The following is a 20,138-nucleotide window of genomic DNA, read 5'->3' as shown; positions in this document are numbered from 1 at the left end:
GATTTCAACAAATTTAAGAAGTGATTACAAATGGAGGAAATTTGAATTCTGACTGGACTATTTTATGACCTTATGGCACTGTTGTTAGTTTTTACCTAAGAGTGGTATTATACATGAGAGGATTTGCTCTCAAAGTTTTGAGTCTCAGGATCTCTTGCACTTTAAAGAATCATTGAAGACCCTAAAGTTATTTTGTTTAAGTGGTTTATATCTATTAATATGCATGTATTATAAATTAAAACACAAAATTAAAATAAAGTATTAATTAACTCATTTAAAATAAAAATAATCTAGTTACACATTAACATATTTTCATAAAAATAACTATATTTTTCAAAACAAGAAAAATAGAAGTGTGGCACTTTACATTTTGCAAATCTTTAAAATAACTTTCTTCATAGAAAACAGATGAATTCTAGTATCTGCTTTTGCATTCGTTCCTTTGTGATATCACATGTCACATAGCCCCTGGAAAACCTCACTGTCCACTCATGAGGAGAAAGAAAAAGGCAATCAACATCTTTATTATTTTGAAAATAAATTCCTTGAAAGGGTGATGGGGACCATGAGGGGTCAACAAGACCACACTGTTAGAACTACTGTGTTAGAGGTACATTCTGATGTATTCAAAAATGAAAAAAATGTGTTTTTTTGATATTAACTTCATCATCTGGGGATGGAGAGTAGCAGGTGACTGTATATTTGATACATTATTTTCTATAATTTGATAGTTATTCAAACTGGTAAAGAATATATCAGATACAAACTAAGCCCTTTCTTATGTTTAAGTTTACCATAAAAAAAGTAAAAAAAAAAAATTAAAAAATCAAGTAAATAACAGTACAAGTGTTTTGTAAATGGGGCAATTATTTGACTATAATACAACTATAATTACAATATTGAAAAGTTTGGACAAGAGAAGTAGTAAACAAAAAGAGAAGTAGTAATGTAGGTCTGCTAGCATTGTCCTTAGAAAAACAAGAATGAATATGCTGTGGGTGAGATAATATTTTAACATTAATATTTTTTGGAAAGATACATAGTTTTCATCCTTTAATTGACATTGTTTGATGAGTTTTTGTCATCAGAGTGTCAAGTTACAAAGTTAATCTAAGTTTTTTAAGTTGGATAAAAAAAGTTAAGAAATTGTAGGTTTTAATTTTCTAAGTTATAGTTTCTTGTAGTAGAGATTAAAAAAAAACTATTGATGAGAAAATTTCCTCACAGAGAAAACATCAATTCTAAATGGTTTTACACATGAGCAATAAAAAGCTTTCAGTGAGCAGATCATCTAATTGTATATAAAATCTTCAGAAGTGTGAAGGAGTACTGGAAAGGGTCCCCAATTCATTCTATAAGGCATAAATTCAATATCACAACCAGACAAGGGCAGAAGAAATGAAAAATATTGGCCTGGGATATAAGTGAAAAAGTTCTGAACAGAAAATTAGCAAACTAAATATATAATAGTGTATAAAGCACAAAATATATATGATGAAGTTAAAGTTTACCTATGGAACTCAAGGAAGATTTAATATCACAAAAATCTTTAAACATCATTCATCATATCAATAGATTAAAATAAAAAGCCAATAAGACCACCTTAATAGATGTAGAAAAAAATCATGATAAAATCCTTATTAAATTAAGATTAGGAAGGATGTCAGCAAGATGGAGGAATAGGATGTCTCAGCACTTGTACCTCCCATAGAAACACTGATTTTTAACAACTAGTCCTAGATGAGAATACCTTTATAGGAGGCCAAGACTACACCTGAGAAGTTCCAGCACCTTTAGTGGACCAAAATATCTGAGAGTTGATGCTTTGAAGAAGGGAAGAGCAGTTTCACTTCATCCATGTCACCCTTCCCCCAGGGAAGCACAACTCTGGGGGAAGAGAAACCCCTTCAGTTCTTGATTTTTCCCAAGGAGGAGAGTGAGAGCAAAATGTGCCCTCAGTTTTCCCAGCCATTTAGGATGTTGTCTAAGAGGTCCATTTCTGTCTTGCTCTATCTAGAACACTGAAGGGATTGACATGGCTGGGAAATCTCAGGACCACTAGAAGCAGAGAGAAGGGTGGGGCTCACAGCACCCAGGGGATCTTAAAACAACAGGCTGCAGATCCTATAAACATGCTCAAGGTCTCCACCAAGGGCCCCACTCACTAATCTGTAGGACCCCTCATCCGGAAACCCCACAGAGGGTAGATACACACTCCCAGCTCTCTGTATGCCCTCCTGTTACCAGCAACAGGCACTCCTCTGCCAAGTGAGCACAAAGAAGCCTCTTTGAATGGCACATGGGAGCCATCACAGACCTTCCAGAAGCTCCCACATGCAACACATAAACATCAGCAGCTGGCTCAACTCTGTTGCACTGGGAGATGGCACACAACCTTGACACTTCAGGACACTTCCCTGGAGAAAATAAACAAATGACTCTCAGTACCCAGCCTGGATTTGCAGAATCAAAGGGAAGCACACAATTCTAATCTTCCTTCCAAAGAAGGAATAAGAGGAGTGGAGCAGGTGCACCAGTAGAAAAGGTTTGAAAGACTACAAGAATCTCTAACCAGGCAGACTGGTTATGGTCTTTCTTGAAGCCAGTCAGTAAGATTAGAGAAGGTAACTCCTTCAAGTGGAAGACAACAATACAAGGCTTTAAGGATATGAAGAAGTAATTAAAACATCAAGATTGAATCATCCATAAATAGAAAAATTGAACAGACCAATAATAAGTAAGAAGATTGAGTCAGTAATCAAAAACCTTACAACAAGGAAAAGCCCAGGATCAAATGGCTTCATAGGTGAATTCTGCAAAAACTTAAAGAATTAGTACCAATCCTTTTCAAACTCTTGAACATTGATGCAAAAATCCTCAATAAAATACTAGCAAACCAAATTCAGCAGCACATTGAAAGGATCATATACCATGATCAAGCAGGATTTATCCCTGGATTCAAGGATTGTTCAACATATGCAAACAAATCACTGTGATGTGCTATGTTAACAGAATGGAAGATAAAAAAATCATGTGAACATCTCAGTAGATGTAGGAAAAGCATTTGACAAAATTCAACATCTTTTTATGATAAAAACTCAACAGATCAGGTACAGAATAACTGTAATTCAACTTAATAAAGGCCATATATAACAAGTCTGCAGCTAATCTAATACTCAATAGTGAAAAGCTGAATGCTTTTCTTCTAAGATCAGAAACAAAAAAAAAGGATGCTCATTTCCACCTCTTCTATTCAATGTTGTACTGGAAGTCCTAGCCAGAACAATTAGTCAAGAAACAGAAATAAAAGGCATCAAATTGGAAAGGAAGAAATGAAATTGTATTTGCTGATGACATGATCCTATGTATAGAAAACACTAAAGACTGCACCAAAAACCCTCTCAGAGTTAATAAATTCAAGAAAATTGCAAGATACAAAAATCAGCATGCAAAAATCAGTTGCATGTCTGTACATGAACAACAGACTATCTGGAAAAGAAATTAACAACAAACAATTCCATTTACAATAGCCATATGGGATAAAATACTTAGGAATAAATTAAACCAAGGAGGTGAAAGATTTGTATACTGAAAATTATAAAACATCGGTGAAAGAAATTGAAGACAATGTAAGTCAAAGATATCTCATGTTCATAGATTAGAAGAATTAATATTAAAATGTTCCTAACACTCAAAGAGATCTACAGATTCAATGCAATCTCTATCCAAATCCCAATAGCATTTTTACACACACACACACACACACACACACCCCTAAAATTCATATGGAACTACTAAAGACTCCAAATAGCCAGAACAATCTTGAGAAAGAAGAAAAAAGCTAGAAGCATCATATTTTCTGATTTCAAAATATTACAAAGCTATAAAATAAAAAGTTTGGTACTGGCATAAAAACAGACATATTAGACTAATAAAATGGAATAGAGAGCCCTGAAATAAACCCACCATAGTCATCTAAACATCAATGGGGGCACCATGAATACAAAATAAAGAAAAGACAGTTCTTCACTAAATGGTTTTGGGAAAATGGAATATCCACAAGCAGAAGAATGAAATTGAATCCATATCTCACACCATATATAAAAATCAACACAAAATGGATTAAAATCTTCAATGTGAGATCTAAAACTATAAAATTCCTAAAACAAAATAGAGAAAAATCTCACTTAAATAGGTCTTAGCAATTTTTTTTTCATATATAACCCTAAAACACAGGCAAGAAAAGCAAAAATAGACAAGTGAGGTTGCATCTAAGTAAAAACTTCTGGAGAGCAAGGGGAACATTGAAAAGAGTGAAAAGACAACCTATAGAATGGGAGAAAATATTTGCAAACTATACATCTTATGAAAAATTAATATCCAAAATATATAAACAACTTCTATAACTCAATAGCAAAACATAGCAATGCCACCAACAAAATTATCCATCTAGTTCTATGTAAGTGTCCAAAACATTTATGGTCCATTGAGAGTTATGATTCTTGTGAAGATTTGCAAACAAATGCAAATACCTGATGGGGAAAACCATGATCAAATGGTGTAATCAGCTTAATTTGCAAAATTCCTGTTTTTTTTAAATTTTGGAGTCTTCTTCTCAAATACTCCTGATTCTCTTAATATTATTTTATAATATTATTATAATATTACATTAATATATATAAATAATATAGGCAGAAGTCAGAATTGCCAAGGCATTAAAGCCACAAATTCTCCAAGAAAACTGCCCAGGATTGAATGATGTTTCTATTATTACTAAATGTGTGACTTGGGAAAAGATATTTAACGTTCCTGTGTTTCAGAATCTTCATCTCTGAAATGGGAATAATAGTATCATCCTCACAGAATTTTAGTAAGTTGTAGTATGGTTTGCATATTGATGAGGAATGTAGTTCTAGAGCCTTAAAAATTTTCAGTGCCTCTTCTGTACAGAAAGAAGCCAAGCAGTTTTATCCTTGGGTTGTGTCTAGAAAAGGTTAAAGCTTCTGCATAGTCTCAAGTGATTGCTTGAATGTGGGATCCAGAAGAAAAGTGTTAAGCATTGGCAAAAACCAGTTCAATGACTTTCCAACTGTAATATATTTTCATTTTCCTAAATGTATGGCAAGGGAAGAATATACTCTATGTAAAACCAACTTCCCTGAGCTGTTCATTATTTATAAACAATTTAACATGAATTCACATTCTGATACTTATTTCTTTAGGTATGTTTTACATTAATTGGTTTATATTGTATTTGGATTAAGTCTTCAAATTTTAGCATTCTGGAAAGTATTTAAATATTGCTGATAGCTAAAAAATGTCGTGTTCTGTTTAATCCTTTGATCAGTGCTCATGGTTTACTGATTAACAGCAATGCATGATTGATTTCTTCTTCCACCACAGGTGAAGTGTCATACAAGTATCATCAGAAATATGGTACTCTAGGTATTGGGGGCTCTAGTTCACTTTGAAGACTGCAGGGATTTGGATCTAAGTTAAACTGAATTCAAATGTTGAAGTTAGACCAAGGAATTTGCTTCTGAACCTTGTGAATTCTTTAGTTCTAGAAGTTGATATGTCAATGATTACTACAAAATTTCTTATTGACTCTAAAAAATGCATAGTGAAAAATCAGAAAAGTCACATTTAACACATGAAATGCTGATGAAAGAAATTGCATATTTTACCTTTGAGAGTCACCGATATTGCAATAGCTCAGTATCTTATAGATCTTGTCATAGGCACAAAAGAATTTAACAAGCATTTTGACTGACTGGATGATGATGATTTGTATGCAGGATATTTTTTGGTAAAGTGCTCTTGGGAACAACACCTGCTGAGGAAGGAAAAGAAATGTTACATTAAAATAACATATTATAAAGGGTTAACAGAAATTCTTGTCCTGAAAAGTTATATTGTGCAGGCTCATAGATCAAACTCAGAAGATGGTGAGAAGGCTTTGGCTCTTCTGGCCATTTATCCACAGGAGGATCAGTTTAATAAATTCAATTGTAGGGTTGGCTTTACTAGAAGCATACCAACTCATTCTATTATTCTAAATATTATGACATTCCTTCCTCACTTGTAAAATTGGAAGAGATTTTCTTGGGAAGAAATAAGTAATTGTCTTGGATCTTTAGAACAATTGTGGATTATACTGAAAGCAGCAGCAGTAATGTCAAACTCTCGGACACTTGAGATGAGCCATTTCTTGGGCAGATTCCATTTTCTCAAAGTGTCTCCTTAATCATAAATCCAAGAACTCTCTTGGCTCTAAGTTTCTTTGCCACCAGAGTGATTCTGAAAGGTGTATAGAGGTCTAAGCTCATCCAAAAGTAGATTCAGTAGTGACAGATATAGTGGATTATATTATATGCAATTCAGATACTACCCTTCTAGAACCATAGCACTCATTACTCCAGGTTACAGAAGTGCTGGTTACTAATAGCTATTAGCTAAGCCTTTCTCTGGAAATTGCCCTTACCTAGAGGAAGCCACCTCATCCAAGTTTGCTCCCTTCCCTGGGGCAGCCTGCATCCAATAACTAGTTATTGAGGAAGATACAAAGTCCAACCTCATTGCCTCCTTTTGAGACTACTTTGGAGGGCCATTCCCAGCTCCAGAACTTCCCAGAGGATTGGCTGAGGCCTCTGTTAGAGGACTGCATTGCAGTTCAACTTGTCTGTCTGTCCTAATACTGCTTTCCCTTCCTCAGTAGGTGTTGTTCCCAAGAGCATTTTACCAAAAAATATCCTGCATACAAGTCTTCATTTCAGTGTTTCTCTCACAGGCAATGTATCCTCTGACAGTTGATTATGTCAGGAGTGGTTCCAGGAAGTAGACCGTAAAGTGAACTGGATCTCCCTCTGGCCAACTGGTAATGACTCCATCATTGTTGGCAAGTAGAGTACTCATAGACCTCAACATGTTGTAGTGGTATACTGTTAAAACATTCACAAATGGTGAACTGAAATGGGATGCTAGTGAAAGGAAATGCCCCCATTAGGGGACTATCTTAGGCATTTGAAAGGTTGTGGGGATCGTAATTATAAGTACTATGGAATCAGCCTTTGCTCAGTACTATTGGTACATTTAAGAAAGACATTCAAATGCTGAGGGTAATAAATAATTAGTTAAATGTGAGCTCTGAAAGCCAAAAGGCATTCTTAGTAGCACAAAAAGAGACTCAATTCCTGCAGCTGGAAGGGAAGAAAAGAACTTTACAAGAGTAGCAGAGCTCCAAAGAAAGTTGACTTTTTAACTGTGGCAAATGTGATATTCCATGATCAAGAGCCTACTGAAAACATGGAATTCTGGGCCAGGGATGTGGCCATCTGGGTCAATTTGTCAGTAAATCTTGAATTCCTAGATCCTCTAGATCTCTCTGAGTCCACAGAAGTGGTCCAAGCATACCTACTAAAGGCTAGGGCTTCCCCCTTCTGCTTTGTAAGACAATATACATCCCTTTCGGGATCTATCTCCACCTCCTCTCCTGACCATCAAACCAGTATCTAAGATCAATTTACAGTATAACCCAGCCAGGGAAGTGCTAGGTTTGCTAAAGAGGAAAAAAGAATATACCAAAGACTCAGTAAGACCTGGTTAACATAGGGTAGCAGGGGCCAAGAGAGTTTTTATAGGATTTCTTCTTGAGGTGCTGGATCAGGGGTGCAGAACATAAAGTTAGATAAATGAGAGTTTATTTGCCACTCTTCTGTAATATAGAATTTAACTCCCTGACAAGATTTCAGAAAAAAAGGTGTTAATGTACTGCTAGGATGATCCTTGGGAGCTTAGAAAAAAACAAATGCCTGTTCTAAATGAAATGGAAATTTTTGACCTACTGTGACTAACAGCTGAGGTAGGAATCAATAGGCAGAGAAAAGTGAAGGGAGAGGGGATACATTATGTACACCTAGAAAACCTACCAGCTGACAGTAGGAGGCTTGTAAGAGAGCTATGGAGACATACAATTTACCAAAGCAACAAGGATTGCATTGGTGAGAGGGACATCCATGTCACTGGGAAGCTCAATGTCTTTCCCCTGTAGCTAAGAATGATAGGAGAGAGGGGCGCCTGGGTGGCTCAGTTGGTTAAGCGACTGCCTTCGGCTCAGGTCATGATCCTGGAGTCCCGGGATCGAGTCCTGCATCGGGCTCCCTGCTTGGTGGGGAGTCTGCTTCTCCCTCTGACCCTCCCCCCTCTCATGCTCTCTCTCATTCTCTCTCTCAAATAAATAAAATCTTAAAAAAAAAAAAAAAAGAATGATAGGAGAGATGCTATTACTGAACTGGAAATGGGAAAGATAGGGCGCCTGGGTGGCTCAGTTGGTTGAGAGACTGCCTTTGGCTCAGGTCATGATCCTGGAGTCCCAGGATTGAGTCCCACATTGGGCTCCCTGCTTGGTGGGGAGTCTGCTTCTCCCTCTGACCTTCCCCCCTCTCATGCTCTCTCTAATAAATAAATAAATAAATAAATAAATAAATAAATAAAAAATCTTTAAAAAAATGGAAATGGGAAAGATAGAGGTTGGGTACATAATCATCAGAAACAAGCTGTGCATAATTACTGTGATGAAATGCAAGACTGGAGTGGCAACGCAGGGTCTGACCTTCAGAGCTATGGAATGACTAACAAGGCACAATATTACTAGGGGAAAGATAAATGAGCAACCAACAATGATATTGCTTAATTTATGCAACCGAAAGAAATGAAAAAATCTATGATTAGGAGGCTAAGGGCATAGTCCTGTGTGGACAATATGGCAATCCCTTGCCCAGTTTCCAGACCTGAGACAAGTCTCAGGCCCTTTAACCTACTGACTAAAGGAGATGGTGAGTCTGCAGAAGGACGGACTCTATAACTCCATGGTAAATGTATATGATAAAAATTCCCTCGATTCTTTCCCCAAAGTTTTACTCAGTTAACCATACACTGAGGAAAAAAGAATATCCAGACATTTTAAGGGCTCTTGGATATAGGGTCTGAATTGACATTGATACCCAGGAATCTGAAACATCACCATGGACCCCCTGTATTAGAGTGGGGATTATAAGGTAATAAGTGGAGCAATGGCCTAGGGGTGGCTCACATGGGTTGCCGTACCTCCAAACATGTAATTTGTAATTGGTACAACTCCCACACTTGTTCCTTGGCCTGTGGAATAAATGCTATGATAGTAAGGAAGGTTAAGTGGAAGTCATTGAAACTGCCTACCCCACCCCTAGTCAAGATAGTAAATAAAACAACATTGGATTCCAGAAGGAATAACAGACATTAAGACCTAAAAGAGGCAGAGATGGTTGTTACTATCATTTAATTTACCAGTTTTGCCCTCATGAACATTTTAGATCCTGTTGGATAGTAATGCACTACTGCAAACTCAATAAAATTGTATCCCTAATTGCAGCTGCTATGCAGGTGTGCTAGAGCAGATTAACATAGACTCAGGTATACAGTTTGTAGCCATTGATATGGTAAATGTGTTATTTTTCCATCATTGTCCAAAAAGCATATTAAGACCGGTTTGCATTCACATGGAATAAGAAATGTGAAATATGTTTGGTCTAGATTCAAGCTATGTTAACTTTCCAACTCTCTCTTAAAATATAGCTCCAAGAGACCTCAACCATTTCGATATTCTGTAGTATATCACATTAGTCTCCTATATTGATGACTCATATTAATGGAACAAATAATTAAGTGGTGAATATGTTAGAGGCTTTGATAAGATGTATGTATGTGCTCCTTGATAAGATATGAGTTATTTTAAAAATAACTTTTACTGGGGCACCTGAGTGGCTCAGTTGGTTAAGCCTCTGACTCTTGATTTTGGCTCAGGTCATGATCAAGCCCTGCATTGTGCTCCACACTGAGCGTGGATCCTGGTTAAAATTCTCTCTCTCCCTCTCTCTCTGCCCCTCTCTCCACTTACTCTCTCTCTCAAAAAAAATAAAATAAAAAATAAAAATAAAATAAAAAATAAAAATAAAAATAACTTTTACTTAATATTTTGATGAAAATAATAATCTATAATTTTATTGACTTGCCTGCCACATGTAATTCTCTGCTTACCACTATGTGTATATTACCACATTCAATCTTACAACAAACCTATTACTGTTTTCATTTTACCAATGATGAAGCTGAAGCTCAGAGTCGTTACATACTTGGTCAAATTTATACACTGCTAAGAAGATTTAGAACCAGAACTCAGGTCTGTTTGACATCAAAACTCATGCTTACTTCTCTGTTACTGCACTAAGACACAAAGGGTTCCCCAAACCTGTTGTTCAGAGTTGATTCTCTGGTCCTTGTCACTTCTTTTTTCATTTTGCCTTGTCACTAAACAGGAAATAACTCATTATTTTAGCCAGATGGCAGCCAAATCACACCTCTCTGAGAAAAAAAAAAAAACTGACTGCCTTTACTTTAAATGACACATAAATCATAATGTTTAAATCATCCTTTCAACATAGTGTCAGGATAAAATACAGGGGAAATAATTGAATTTTTTAGAAATAGTTATAAATTGCTGAGTATGGACAGAATTAAAGCTTTCAAAAATGGAAAGGATATATCAGGCTGTTAGATGTCTTGTTTCAGACTGCTGGTTGAAAGGGAACACTTTCTCAGGGAAGGTGCACTTGAGGAGTCTTAGAGATATTTCAAGAAGTCATGATACCAAATTGAATTAGGAAACTGGCCAAAGCAGCATTTTCCCAGGACATTAACTCTTACTCTCCTATTTGTCATCATGAATATATATTTGTTCCATAAATGTACGTATAATGGATGCTTTCTAATAATGATGGTTATCTGCTCCCAAATAGCGTTCTTTGTTCTTAGAGCTGTTTCTTCTGTGTCTGTTGGACTCATCTTTAGCCTGAACTACTGTCCTACTGGAGAACACAGAGCATATTCTCTTTACAGCCTGGATTTTCATCAAAGAAGTCAACCAAAATAGTTATAGAAATTTAATTCAACTTAGGGCTTAAACACAAAACAATATCCTTTGTTGGCTGTTATCACTGTTGTAGTGACAGAAACCAGAAAAGGAGAGATGAGGATTGATTGTTAACTCTGCTTCTTAGAAATAAAAATATAGGCAATATGCCAGAGGCTTCTACTTATTCTCTAAGAAGTAAATGGAAAACTATAAGTGAAATAACTTTTATTATTTGAATTTTATAAAATTTATAACTTGGTTCTCCCAAAAGGCTACTTAAAGTGAATTTACTTCTATAGGGAACAGAATTTCACATTTCACAGTGAACAAAAGGTTTGTTGAACTTTATACTGAAAGCTAGAAAAAAAAATTATAGAAGTATATTTATTAAACCAAGTACTATAATTAGGTTATTATATCAAACATACTTCAACTATGTGCTAGTAATATTAGGAAAAAATAAAGTGTAAATCAAATTCTCTTTTTTTGTGGGGAAATCAGACAAAAACATTTGTTATAATGTTATAACATCCTTCATTTTACAATTGACATTTTATAGAACATAAAGGGTTGTTTTTACAAAGACATATGGAAGCTTCATCAATTTTTTCCAATGGTCTTTTACGATTTGTTATTCAAAAACATTCTATTTTAATTTTGTTTATTCTGACATCATCTTTGCCATTGTTTCCTTCTTCCAGGTCATTATTTTTCAATAGTTTTGTCTGTGATTCTCCAGCACACTTTTTTATATTTATAAAATTGGATAATCATCCATAAACTGTTAGACTTTCATAGAAAGGGAAAAGGATTATTAATGCAATTGCTAAACAGAAAAAGATATTTTGAGTGGAAACTAATATTTAAATTAATATTTTTGTGCTTTGACTTTTGCTTTCCTAAACAATAACATGTCTGCAGAGACTTAGTGAATAAGAATTCATAGAATAGAGGAGGGGTTTAAAGAAAAGTCTGTGGAATGAGATAATATGTGTATCATTCTGTTCAGGCTGCTATACAAAATACCACAAACTGGGTGGCTTAAACCATAAATTTATTTTCCTATGGCCCTTTAAGCTGAAAGTCCAAGATCAGGATGCTCTCAGGATTGGTTTCTGGTTAGGCCTCTCATCTTAGCTTGTAGATGGTCCCTTCTCATTGTTTCCTTACATGGCATTCCCTCTCTGTAGTGAGAGAGAGACTTATGTCTCTTATAAGAATGCAAATCCTAACAGATTAGGGCCTTCCCTTATGACTTCATTTAACCTTAATTATGTCTGTAAGGCCCTATCTCTAAATACAGTCACATTAGGAATTAGGGCCTCAATATATGGATTTTAGGGGACAAAATTCAGTCCCTAGCAACATGTGCTCAATTATAGCTCCATTGCTTTCTTCCTGTTTCACCTTGGATAGATTATAAGCATCACTTAGCCTTAATTTGATAATCTATATAATATGGAAAATTACTCAACTCATGGGATTTTGACATGGATCAAAGAAACAATGCATCTTAAGGATTCAGCATAGTGCCTGGCACAGAATAAGTGCACAATAAATATTAGTTGTTATTTTGGGTTCCTGTTGATACCCCAGTGCTAATTCAATCTGAAAAATGAAAAGGGATTGTCTTCTTCCCTTTACGACACTAAGAAATGGGGAACCTGGAAGAGATCAGGGATGATGGTGGAGTAGGAGGATCCTGAGCTCACCTTGTCCCAGAGATGTACTGAAGTAACAACTATGCAACAAACTCTGAAAATGACTTGGGGACTGGCATAACACATCTTCCATAGCTAGTCATAGAGAGAAGGCCACATAGAAAAGGGTATAGGGGTGGAGATGAGGTCAGGAACCAAATCCCTGTTGCAACTAACCACAAGTGGGAGGGAAATCACAAGCATGGAGGAGTAAGGGAATGAGATTACATACCAAGCTCTCCTGGCCTTGGAGACCTGCATGGGAATACAAGTCCCTATAACATCTGGCTATGAAAATCACTAGGGGTTAATATCAGGAGAGCCAGAGGTCTATAGGAAACCAAGTCTTTGCCCATAAAGGGCCAGTACACTAAATGACTCAACCTGACACACAGCACGGAAGCAGTAGTTGAAAGACTCCTGGGGTATATGTGAAGAAAATTTCTTGACTAATATTAGGATGTTTGCCAGAGAGACAGCAATCTGCAGGAGATTTCCCCAGGAACAAAAGTGCTGGTGGGTGCCATTTTTCTTGGCCTCCCCAAGCCTGGGTAGCTAGAGGTTTGCAGGAGCCAAGTCTAACACTCTCCATCTACCTTGTTAGCACTCTGTGCCTTGCCCCAGTGTTCCCCTGCAAACCCACCCCATGCAACCTGCCTATCTCTTCAGGCATCCCTCAAAAGTAGCTCCTGCCTCACCATAAACCTTGCCTTTTGGTACCCCCATAGCTGTCACAGCAGCTAATTGCAGACAGCTAGACTGAGGGCCAATTATTCCTACTAGTGAACCCTCAGAAGCTTCAGCTGTGTTTCTCAAAAGTGTGGGAAGCAAACCCTGCCCAGTGTACCCACAATAAGTGCAGTGGGTCATTGCAGCCACCTGGGTTGAGGTCCAGCCCCCCTTCTCCCACCATGTTCACAGCAATTGCAACTCAGCCACAATAGGAGGGTGCATGTGGTCCACATAAAGGAAACCCCTGGAGTGCCTGGTTTTAATGACTGAATGTGTGGAAGTGCACTATAGAGCACCACAGGACCTCTTCTACACAAAGCCACTACTTTCAGGACCAGAAGATGTAACTTACCTACTTAAAACATAGAAATAAATACAGAGGGTTAGAGAAAATGAGGAGACAGAGGACTATGTCCCAAATGAAAAATAAGATAAAAACAGACAAAGAACTAAACAAAACAGAGACAAGTAATATGACTGATAAAGAGTTCAAAGTAATGGTCATGAAGATACTCACCAGACTTGATAGAAGACCAGATCAACTCAGAATTCAACAGAGATAGAATCAAAGAATAATCAGAGCTGAAGAATACAGTAAGTGAAGACAAAAATACACTAGATGGAATCAACAGAAGATTAGAAGTGGCAGAAGAGTGGATGAGTGATCTGGAAGACTGGATAATGAGAAGGAACCAAGCTGAACAGCAAAAAGGAAAAAAAGAATAATAAAAAATAATAAGCAACCTCTGGGACACCATCCAGTGTAATAACACTCACATTATAGGGATTCCAGAAGGAGAGAGAAAAGAGGCATAAAACTTATTTGAAGAAATACTAATGGCTGCAAACTTCCCTAATTTGAAGAAGAAAACAGACATTCAGGTCCAGAATCAGAGAGCCCCAAACAAAATGAACCCAAGCAGGTCCACACCAAGACACGTGATAATTAAATGGCAAAAACCAAAGATTAAGAGAGAATCTTAAAAGCAGCACTAGAAAAGAAAACAGTTACATACAAGGGGAAAACCCAGAAGGCTATCAGCTGATTTTCAGCATAAACCTTGTAGGCCAGAAGGGAGTGGCATGATATATTCAAAGTCCTGAAAGGAAAAAACACTACAACCAAAAATAGTCTACCTGGCAAGGTTATCATTCAGAATTGAAGGAGAGATAGAGTGTCCCAGACAAACAAACAAATCACCACTAAATCAGCCTTACAAAAATGTTAGAGGGTGTTCTTTAATGGAAAGAAAAGGTTATAACTAGAAGTAAAATTAAGAAAGGAAAAAAAAATCACTGGTAAAGTAAATATCTAGTAAAGGTAGTAGATTAATCACTTATAAAACCAGTATGGAGGTTAAAAATACAAAAGTAGTAAAATCAATTATATTTACAAAAATTAGTCAAGGGATACACAAAAATTAAAGGATGTAAAATATGACATATACATTAAACATGGAGGGGGCAGTTAAAATTTAATGCTTTTAGAATGTGTACAAATTAAGTGACTATCAACTTCATATAAAATAATATATGCATAAGATGTTATATATGAACCCTATGGTAACCACAAATCAAAAACCTATACTAGATACACAAAAAATAAAGAGAAAGGAATCCAAGCATAAAACTAAAAAAAGCCATCAAACCACAAGGGAAGAGAATAGGAGAAAAAGAGGTATAGAGAACTACAAAACAACCAGAAAACAACCCATCTATAAGCTGCCTGTAAGAGACTCACATCAGATTGAGAGACACATGCAGACTGAATATGAGAGGATAGGAAAAAAAAGAAACTGGGGTAGCAATACTTAGACAAAATAGACTTTAAAACAAAGTCTATAGCAATAGACAGAGAAGGACACTACATAATAATCAAGGGATATTTCTAAAAAGAGGATATAACAACTGCAAATAACTATGAACCCCAAATAGGAGCACCTGAATATATAAAGCAAATATTAACAGGGATATATTGACAGTCATACCATAATAGTAGGGGATTTTAATACCTTACTTACATGAATGGATGGATCATCCAGACAGAAAATAAGAAAATTGAATTTTAAAAAAAAGAAAACAGTAGCTTTGAACAACATATTAGGTCAGATTAACTTAAAAATTATATACAGAACATTCCATCCCAAACTAGCAGAATACATATTCTTTTTAAGTGCACACGGAACATTCTTCAGGATAGACAAGTTAAGCCACAAAATAAGTCTCAATAAACTTAAGAAAATTGAAAATCCTATCAAACATTTTTTCCAACCATAACAGTATAAAACTAGATTTCAATTATAAAAAAAAAAAAAAACTGGAAAAATACAAACACATAGAGGCCAAACAGCACATTACCAAACAACCAGTGGATCAACAAAGAAATCAAAGAGAAAATTAAAAAAAAAAATACATGGAGACAAATGAAAATGAAAACACAATAGTCCAAAATCTTTGAGATGCAGGAAAAGAAGTTCTAAGAGGAAAGGTTATAGCAATACAGAACTACCTCAAGAAATAAGAAAAACTCAAACCATCTAAGACCTAAAGGAACTAGAAAAAGAAAAAGAAACAAAATGCAAAGTTAGTAGAAGGAAGGAAATATTAAAAACTAGAGTAGAAATAATTGAAATAGAGACCAAAAAAAAAGAGAGAGATTAATAAACCAGGAGCTGGTTCTTTGAAAAGATAAACAAAATTAATAAACCTTTAGCCAGACTGATAAAGAAAAAAGACAGAAAACCCAAATAAATCAGAAATGAAAGAGAAGTAACAACTGATACCACAGAAATAAAAAGAATTATATGAGAACACTATGAAAAAGTACATGCTAACAAATTAGGCAACCTAGAAGAAATGGGTAAATTCCTAGAAACACACAATCTTCCAAGACTAAATTAGAAGAAAATAGAAAATTTGAACAGATTATTACTAGTAACAAAATTGAATCAGTAATCAAAAAACTCCCAACAAACAAAAATCAGAACCAGATGGCATCACAGGTGAGTTCTACCAAACATTTAAATGAGTTAATACCTATTCTTCTCAACCTATTCCAAAAATAGAAGAGGAAAAACCCTACCAATTTATTCTATGAGGGCAGCATTACCCTGGTACTAAAGACACTCCAAAAAAGCAAACTATAGGCCAGTATTCTGAGGAACAGATGCAAAAGTCCTCAACAAAATATTAGCAAACCAAATTCAACAATACATTAAAAGGATCATTCACCACAGTCAAGTGGTATTTAATTCCAGGATGCAAGGATGGTTGAGTATTTGTAAGTCAACCAATGTGATACATCACATTAATAAGAGGAAGAATAAAAATCATATGATCATCTCAAAAGATGCAGAAAAGGCATTTGCCAATATTCAACATCCATTCATGATAAAAATCTCAAAAAAGTGGATTTAGAGGTAACATCCTTCAACATAATAATAGCCATATATAAAAACCCCACAACTAACATAATACTGGTGAAAAACTGAAGGCTTTTCTCTAAAATCAGGAACAAGACAAGGTTGTTCACTCTCACCACTTTTACTCAACATAGTACTGGAAATCCTAGCTGCAGCAATCAGATGAGAAAAAGAAATAAAAGGCATCCAAGTTGGTAAGAAAGAAGTAAAGTGGTCCCTATTTGCAGATGACATGATGCCATTTATAGAGAACCCTAAAGACTCCACCAAAAACCTTTCAGAGTAAATGAATTCAGTAGAGTAAATGTAACCAAGAAGGTGAAAAGTCTGTACTCCGAAAAATATAAGGCATAGATGAAAGAGATTGAAGATGACACAGACAAATGGAAAGATATACCATGCTCATCAATTGGAAAAATTAATGTTATTAAAAGGTCCACACTACCCAAAGCAATCTACAGATTTAATACAACCACTATCAAAATACCACACCTAGAATAATAATCCATCAATAATACCATAACCTAGAATAAATAATCCTAAAATTTGTATGGAACCACAAAGACCCCGAATAGCCAAAACAATGAAGAAAGAACAAAGTTGGAGGTGTCACAATCCCAGATTTCAAGGTATACTATGAAGCTGTAGTAAGGAAAACAGTGTGGTACTGACACAAAACAAACACATAAATCAATGGAATCGAGAGCCCAGAAATAGACCTAAGCATATATGGTCAATTTATTTACAACAAAGAAGGTAAGAACGTACACTAGAGAAAAGACAGTATCTTCAATAAGTGGTATTGGGAAAATTGGACAGCTACATGCAAAAGGATGAAACTGGACCACTATCTTACACAGTGCACAGAATAAACTCAAAATGGATTAAAGACCTAAATATGAGACTTGAAATCATAAAATACCTAAAAGAAAACATAGATGGTAGTCTCTTGACATTGGCTTTAGGAACATATTTATGGATATGTCTCCTAAGACAAGGGAAACAAAAAATAAACTATTGGGACTACACCAAAATAAGAGGCTTTTACCTAGCAAAGGGAACCATTAGCAAAACAAAAAGGCAACCCACTACTGAATGTGAGAAGATATTTGCAAATGATATATATGATAAGGGGTTAATATCCAAAACATATAGAGAATTTAGGGGTGCCTGGGTGGCTCAGTCAGTTAAGCATCTGTGCTTGTCTTGGGTCATGATCCTGGGGTCCTGGGATCTAGCCCCACATTGGGCTCTCTGCTCAGCTGGAAGTCTGCTTCTCCCTCTCTCTCTGGCTGCCACTTCCCCTGCTTGTGCTCTCTCTCTCACTCACTCACTCCCTCAAATAAATAAAAAATATATATATATATATATATAAGAATTTATACAACCTAACACCAAAAAAAGAATAATTGAGTTAAAGAATGGACAGCGGACCTTAGTAGACATTTTTCCAAAGAAGACATACAAATGGCCAACAGATATATGAAAAGATGGTATCACTAATCATTAGGGAAATGCAAATCAAAATTACAATGAGATAACATCTTACAATAGAATGGCTAGTATCAAAAAGTTAAGAAATAACAAGTGTTGGTGAGGATGTGGAAAAAAGGGAACCCTCATGCACTGTTGGTAGGGATGTAAACTGGTGTAACCACTGCGGAAAACAGTGTGGAGATTCCTCAAAAAATTAAAAATGGAAATACCACATGATCCAGTAATTCCACTACTGAGTGTTTTACTCAAATAAAATAAAAATATTAATTTCAAAATATATATGCACCCCTATGTTTATTGAAGCATTGTTTACCCAAGATATAGAAGCAACCCAAGTGTCCATCCATAGAAATCTTTAGATAGATGTCTTTATTTAATAAAGAAGATGTGATATGGAATCAATACAATGGAATATTAACAACACAATGGAATATTACCACAGCCATAAAAAAAGAATGAGATCTTGCCATTTGTGACAAAATGGGTGGACTTAGAGGGTATTATGTTAAGCAAAATAAGTCCGATAGAAAGACAAATACCATATGATTTCACTTATATGTGGAATCTAACAACAGCAACAAAAAACCTAACAGAAACAGACTCATATATACAGAGAACAAATGGGTACTTGACAGAGGGGAAGAAGATGGTGGTATGGATGAAATAGATGTAGGGAATTAAGAGGTACAAACTTCTGGTTATAAAATAAGTCATGGAGATTAAAAATACAGCATAGAAAATACAGTGAATAATATTGTGATGACATAGTATGGTGACAGATGGCAACTATACTTATCATAGTGAGCATTGAGTAATGTGTATAGTTGTTTGAGTCACTATGTTGTACACCTGAAACTAATATAACATTATATGTCTACTATACTTTAATTAAAAAAAAAAAGAAATGGTTTGTAGAGAGTGAGTAGAGTGGGAAGAAATAGCTACTAAGAGAAGTGAAAAGCAGGCTGAGTCCCTGAGATTTTGAACAGTAGTAAGAAAAGCATCTTTGTCTAACAAGGAACCTAAATGCTTAGTTACCCAAAGATCTATGAAGCTTCCCAATCTATCTGTCTCAATAGACTCAAAACTCAAGGACAAAAATGGCCAAGTTTTATGCACCTCTGTATTTCTGATGTTATCTGATATTGATTGTATTTTACCTGTAGTCAATGGTCAATGTGTTTATAGAACTTATATATTTAATTATTTCACTATACTTATTTAATTATGATGAGTGTAGCTCTTTGCCTAACCTTTATTTCAGGGGTCTAGCCACCTTAGATGATTGATTGGATTGTCCAGATCATTCTGAGGTATCCCAGTTTTCTGGGGTCCTAGAGGAACACAACTGTGTTAGTCTAACACAGAGATGATCATGATGGTCCTTAAATTACTTCAGAGGAATGTTGAGATGAGTTTAATATTTTATTGTGGATAGAAAACAAAAGTCCTTAAATAAATACCCAACCTCTCTTTGAAGTCATTTCCTCTTTAGCCTTGCTTTAAATTTTTCCATAATTATTGAAATTGGTGTGTTTTTTAAAAGATTTTATTTATTTATTTGAGAGAGAGAGAGCGAGCATGAGTGGGGGGAGGGGTAGAGAGAGGGAGAAAGGCAGACGCCCTGCTGAGCAGGGAGCCTGACACAGCTTCATCCCAGAATCCGGTGATCATGAGCTGAGCTGAAGGCAGACACTTAACTGACTGAGCCACCCAGGAGCCCCCAAATTGGTGTGTTTTAGTGGGATTTCTCTCTCATTTGTTCATTTTGCTCATCACTGCTATTCTGTGGTTTCTAGATTAAAAAAAAATTTTTTTTTCAAGTTATTCCATCAGGTT

General features: G+C 35.7%; 1 long non-coding RNA gene across 6 annotated transcripts in view; it reads left to right on the top strand.

Moving 5' to 3' along the window:
• LOC118017370 overlaps positions 1-20,138 on the top strand; it is a 683,373-nt gene that overhangs the window by 384,884 nt on the left and 278,351 nt on the right. The gene's annotated exons all lie outside the window — the stretch shown is intronic.

The sequence above is a fragment of the Mirounga leonina genome, unplaced genomic scaffold, assembly GCF_011800145.1.
Source record: "Mirounga leonina isolate KUSES-001 unplaced genomic scaffold, KU_Mleo_1.0 Mir_169, whole genome shotgun sequence".
In the NCBI taxonomy this organism is placed as follows: domain Eukaryota; kingdom Metazoa; phylum Chordata; class Mammalia; order Carnivora; family Phocidae; genus Mirounga; species Mirounga leonina.
Note: the sequence above shows the minus strand (reverse complement) of the source record. Positions and strands in the feature narration are given on the sequence as shown.